This window comes from Polypterus senegalus, chromosome 17 (assembly GCF_016835505.1).
Source record: "Polypterus senegalus isolate Bchr_013 chromosome 17, ASM1683550v1, whole genome shotgun sequence".
In the NCBI taxonomy this organism is placed as follows: Eukaryota; Metazoa; Chordata; class Cladistia; order Polypteriformes; family Polypteridae; genus Polypterus; species Polypterus senegalus.
The window spans coordinates 22,011,170-22,018,025 of record NC_053170.1 but is presented as its reverse complement, the minus strand read 5'-3'; positions in this window follow the sequence as shown (position 1 = coordinate 22,018,025).

Here is a 6,856-nt window from a genome sequence, read left to right as displayed (position 1 = left end):
TTCATTGGCATTCATTTGTTAGAGTGTTAATCTTTTAAGTATTTTTCAAAATTCTTATAGTAATAGAACGTTTCTGTGCCCGGTGTTCAGTGCAGCGGCAGGCAGTTTACGGAGGCGGAGGACCCCTGAACGGAAACTGAACGGAACCAAGCAATTGATTGGTGGGTTGTATTGGCTCCAGCTGTCCAAAGTCCTTTTAAAGTTTCTTATCTTAATCTTTCTTTAGCGATCCCCTAAGCTTATTTTATTACATGTGTATGTAACTAGATGTAACTAAACTGTTATGTTAAAAAATACACCCATTTTTGGAAAGTCGTTCAAAGCGAGATCTCTCACTAAATCCCCATCTGTCAGACCCAGTGTGTGTTACCGTGAGTGCGAGACCAAAAGTTTGCCTTACAGTCGAGAGGATCAAAATACACTCCGTGTCTACAAGTTTAAAGAAGATGTCACCCCTTGTTGTTAATGGAAGGTCACCATCAATTCTGTAAACTGTTAATGCAGTAGCAGGTAGTAGCACTGGGAGATCAGGGAAACCGACCCTGCCTGAGTCACTCAGCCGGCCATTCTCATTTTAGTAAGTGGAAAGAAAATGAAAACACCCAAAGCAAGACCCACAAAGGTAGTGAACCAGCATCCTTCTACTGCAGTATCATTTAATGAAACCTATGAGCAGTGGTTCCCAAACTCAGTCCTGGGGACCCCATGGGGCTACAGGTTTTTGTTCCAACTAACTTCTGTTTTTAATTGGACTCCTAGCCTAATTAAGTGAGCTTTTATTTGCCAGTTTCTGTGTTTTGGGGTCAATGAAGAATTTAGAAAAGTAATGTTAATACATTTTAATAAAAAGTAAGCAGTTATATGTGGGTTTTTATTTTTACTTTTTATTTATTTTCATCCTGATTTCATTCTGCCTTTCTATTATTGACTAGTTTTAGTGGGACTGACACTGAAGTAGTTGCAGCCTTTCATCATTTAGTGCTGTTCATCCAGGTGTGTGCTTTTACGTGTATTTGTCATTATTAGGATTGAATGAAGAGAAAAGACTACACAGAAAGAGGGAGAAATAGGAAAACAACAAAAAAGAGTTAAGCATTTAAAGCTATAGCAAAAATAGAAATAATTCTAAATGTCTTCTAATGTACAAATCATTTAACTGTGCTTTTCTGAACGCAGAATAAAAGAAGAGATAAAATCAGGAGTGGTCTCCACTAGACTTTAATGTATACTTTGATATGGGAATGGTTATTTGAGGAGTAAAATGCAAGACAATGATTATACCTTTATATTATGTACATTCAAGAATCATCAACAACAAATTAATAATATATTGAACAATTATTATAAAAGTAAAGTTGAATAAATTGGACTCTGTAGCTGCATGAATAAAAGGTAAAGTACCATTTTAAAACCACTAGAAATCTGTGTTTCGAACCTAATACTTGTATGCAATATTTGGTTGACCTAAGTGCAAGCGTACTCAAGTTATCATGTTTACATAAACACACAGACAGATACACAGACATAATTCCAAAAATTGTATTTTCGGAGGTCTAAAGCGTGGAGATTCATCAAAATCTCAAAATGGAATTTTTGAAGGATTCCAATACTTTCCCTATACAAGAAAGTCAGGAAAGTCTAAAATGTGGAGATTCATCAATATCTCGACATCAAATTTTTGGACAATTAGAATACTTTCCCTATACTTTGTATATGAGAAAGTAATAAGACTAGCTAATTCAATGAAATCACTCGTTATCGATCATCACTTACTGAGAATCTGGTTGGAACAAAAACCTGCCGCCGCAGAGGGACCCCACGACCGAGTTTCGGAAGCACTGCTATGCAGTTTATATGCAGCCTACACAAGGAGAGTTGGATGAACTCAGAAATCCATAAGCTACGTTCCATTTACCTTAGAAGTTAGGGCTGGGAATGACGTCACACCCGATTTGACCACATTCTAGTAATGCTGTGTTCCAATTGAAGTGGGAAGTCTGAATTTCTGAGTTCCTAGTCGGAATTATCAACTGGAATGTTCCTTTATGTTAAATTTCCAACTCGGAAACTCTGAGTTTGTCTTACTTCAGATTATGATGGCAATTCAAAATGGTGACATACACTGCAAACTTTAGTGAACGCTGTAGTATTATACTGTTTATTAGCACTTCAGCCTATTTTGTGTCTCATTAAATCAGTCGTACACATGCTACTGTCCAACTTCTATCCATGGACATGGTTCTGTGGTGTTTGGATACACAAAATACCATGTACAATACAATACAATACAATACAGTTTATTTTTGTATAGCCCAAAATCACACAGGAAGTGCCGCAATGGGCTTTAACAGGCCCTGCCTTTTGACAGCCCCCCAGCCTTGACTCTCTGAGAAGACTAGGAAAAACTCCCAATAAAAACCTTGTAGGGAAAAATGGAAGAAACCTCGGGAAAGGCAGTTCAAAGAGAGACCCCTTTCCAGGTAGGTTGGGCGTGCAGTGGGTGTCAAAAGTAGGGGGTCACTACAATACAATATATAGAACAGAACAATTCCTTAAGACAGCATAATAATAAAAATTTTAGAATTACGGTTTAACAGTAGATGATATGACATAATTAGGATTGGATATTTTTAGAGTCCTGGAGACCTCATCCATCTAGCTGCCTCCCCATTTGGCCATGCCACGGCTGAAACGTTGCTCCGATGAAAGGACCCCTCTTTCCCATGATTCCTGTGATCCTCCATCAGGGATGACTTTACCATAGGCAGGCAAACAACTTGGCAGGTGGGCCGTGGCACCAATGGCCACATTTGGGTACCGAGAAAAGAAACAGAATAAGTGAGGGTTAGTATTCAAATATAATTATCATGTTACTTATGTTATAGTGCTAATGACTAACAACAGAGATGCAGTATGTACAGTTAATCAGCAGCTCTAGTCAGGATATGCGTGTAACGTGTTGTTGCCAATTGTTTATTCTAATGGATCAAGCACAACAAAGGTTTTCCTGGACACATCCATATGGGTTTTCCAAATGTTTGCTGTTTTCTATTTACCTCAGAAGATGGCGGTCACACCTGAATTGACAGTGTTCCAGTAAAATTCCCACTTCAAATGGAGTGCAGCATTACAGTAAGGACTGAGGAGTCCGAGAGTACTGGATGGACAATTAAAACACAAGATGGAAATGGGGAGTTTTTAAGAGGGATTGGATTTGCAGACACAATCACTCATTTGTGACAAACTGATCAAAATGAGCCCTCTGAGGAATGTTTATTCGTGGTTACATGCCTGATATGTGCCCTCTGCAAATACCTGTTAGGAATTTTAATCACTTCACTAGTCTACATCAGTCCTCCAGTGACACCATTTTTATGTTCAATTGTGAAGTTTTATTTGGTCGAAATCAGAAAAGCAGTCCAATCATACTGCACACTCCTTTGGGCATGTCATCGTCATTTTGATCAATGTCATCATTCTCAAATGCAGTTAGCTCATTTCAGGGTCATGGGTAGCTGGAGCCTATCCTAGCAGCAGTGGACAGAGTGCCAGTGCATTGCAATACACCCCTAAGTGAAGGAAGTGTTGTGATCAGGCGAGCAATGTTCAGTAACAGGGCTGTCTTAACACATGGGCACGCTGGGCAGTTGACTGGGGGCCCCATGCTAATCTAGGTATGTTGTTACTTGCTGTTATCAAATACTATACTATATTAAACTATAAATATTTGTTATTCTGTTACAAGTGGACATTGGCATTCGCCTCTGATTTAGTATCACGGTCACCTGTACAACTTCATGTGCCTGTATGTGTACGGCTTTTACGATATCACGTAAAAGTGTATATGTTAACGACACTTCAATTCAATTCTCTACAAAGAAATTTTGCAAATGTTTGTTTTGAACACTTCATTAATAATAAATAATTTATAGTAATTTCATACTGTGCCATCTCTGTCTGCATGAGTTACCAATTGAGTATCATTTATATGTTGAAATTTTTGTGTTTTTTCAAAGATCATGTTATATTGTTGAAATATTTGTGTTGATTAATCTTTGCTGTACAGCATGGTGCGACTCAAACCACCTACAACTGAACACCAGCAAAACCAAGGAGCTGGTGGTGGATTTTAGGAGGCCCAGGCCCCTCATGGACCCCGTGATCTTCAGAGGTGACTGTGTGCAGAGGGTACAGACCTATAAATATCTGGGAGTGCAGCTGGATGATAAATTGGACTGGACTGCCAATACTGATGCTCTGTGCAAGAAAGGTCAGAGCTGACTATACTTCATTAGAAGACTGGCGTCCTTCAACATCTGCAATAAAATGCTGCAGATGTTCTATCAGACAGTTGTATCGAGCGCCCTCTTCTACGCGGTGGTTTGCTGGGGAAGCAGCATAAAGAAGAGGGACGCCACACGCCTGGACAAACTGGTGAGGAAGGCAGACTCTATTGTAGACATGGAGCTGGACAGTTTGACATCCGTGGCAGAGCGATGGGCACTGATCAGGCTCCTGTCAATCATGGAGAATCCACTGCATCCACTGAACAGGATCATCTCCAGACAGAGGAGCAGCCTCAGTGATCTGTTCTGTAAGCCATTATAAAGAATGCATTTATTAATCAAAATCAATTCACAAATATTTTCAGAAACAGTTAATGAAGATGACTCCTCCTTGAATAAACTCTCACTTAGTCCACACAACCAAAAATACTTTTGTTAACTCTCCTTGGGCTAACACCTGCTGTGTCTTTGTCCCTCTAGGCTGCAGTGGCAGAGTTCTTCCTATCTTGTTGGCTGGAAGTCTCCTGAAGAAAGTGAGCGGAAGTGGATTTATTTACTCTCATTGTGAACCTGCAGATGTGTGGTAGAGCCTCTTTTACCATCATGGATCTTCACAGCCATATCCTTCTTCAGCTACAGGCAGGCCTCTCCTGAAAAAGAGCCCAGAATACACTTTGAGGTACCCGCTGCTTCTCATCCTTTTTCCCTGTGTTCCCACATGGGAAGGGGCAGCAAAATGTGACACTATGTGTTTAAAAAAAGAAAAGGGGACAGTCATTTGCCTCTATTTAAAACACTAAACTATTACTCACTGAGGTTTGCTGTCAGGCATTGTACAGATGAATCTAATTTGACTGCACACTACAGCTGATTTACATATAGTTTTAATACTCAAAGATGCCACTGTGCACTACCTTGATTTTCAAAATCTAATACTAAATCATACAATTTATTAATGAAGCATACAGGATCTCCAAGGCTTAAAGTGCTCAGATATTCAAATGGAAACAGCTGACACACAAGTAGCCTACTAAGTCTAATACATGTAATAAACAAAAAGTAAGAATGTAAGCTATAGACGATCGTGCCAAATTACATGCGATCCGATGTGTTAACACCATTGCACTGTAATGCGTATCCACGCGGTGCATTTCATTTTAGTATGGGTTTGTTATGTCACAATTGAAACCATATCAACCAAATTACTGATTGCTTTTAACTATGATACAGAATTTTTGTGCCAGTTTAAGATGAAATACAAAGGCATGTTGCATTTTAGTTCAGGTCCATAGAATGTGTATCACAAGTAAAAGAAAAGCAGACATATTGCAAGGGTCTTGTGATGGCACTGCTGTCGTGCAGTTAGGACATCAGGTTACACGTCCCGGGTCCTCCCTGTGTGGAGTTTGCATGTTCTTTTCATGTCTGTGTGGGTTTCCTCCCACTGGCCAACGACATGCAAGTTAGGTGAATTGGTGACGCTATACTGAGCCTGGTGTATGTGTTTGTTCACCCAGTGGGTTTGTTCCTACCTTGACCCCTTTGCTAGCTGGGATAGGCTTCAGCCCCCCCGTGACCCACGTCTGGATTAAGTGAGTTAGAAAATGACATGGTGTGTTGCACTTCGCTTAGCGGCTGCTCCAGGTGGACTGCACTTTGAGTCAAGACCACATAGGCAAATCAGAATGTAATCAAATGACCAATCAGCATCAAGAGGTGGGACTCATTCAGGGGTTTTCTTTCTTTTTAGTAATTCTCAACCTTAAAAAGCACATGCAAATACATTACATTAACCATTTATGTTAACAGTAAAAAAAACTGTAATACAATAGAAGGTTAAAACAGTGATTTTTAAACAGACGTATGCATGTAAATTTGCACATAGAGAGATAGAGAGAGACAGGAAAGGCACTATATTCACAGACAGATAGCTAGATAGAATTGTATTTGTCCCCTGGGGGAAATTTAGCTTTGTACAGAAGCTCTTTATATAAATACATCCATAAATAGGTAGATAAATAAGTAAGTAAATAAATATACCCACATACTTTGGTCTGAACAAAGAAGAAAATTAAAAAGAAAGAAAACTTTGAACTTGGCTGTCCCAGTCCCAGTGCTGCAGTATGCAGACTTATTGCTGTTGTTATAAAGGACCCCCAGTTGCGTATCATGACCCACTTCTGCTGAATAATTGGTTGGCTGAAAGTCCTCAGTGTTGGTGTGTCAGAGAGAGGATGTGCAGCATGTTTCATAATGGCACTCAGTTTTGTTTTAATTCTCTTCTTTGCTAAGACCTCCATGGGGTCCAGAGTGTACCCCATGACCGAGCCTGCCATTTTAATGAGCTGGTTGACTGGGCAGGCCTCTGTTGATGCGATTTTACCAGCCCAGCACACCACAGCGTAGACAATCAGCCGTCACAGGATTGTAGAAGATTTCAGTAGTGTTTTAGTTGTCGATACCAATTAATTGTTTCAGTGTGCACACTTATTTTATGAGTAATTGCTGAATTGCCTCAAGCAGTGGTTCCCAGTTGGCACTGGGGCTGCAGGTTTTTGTTCCAACCAGAT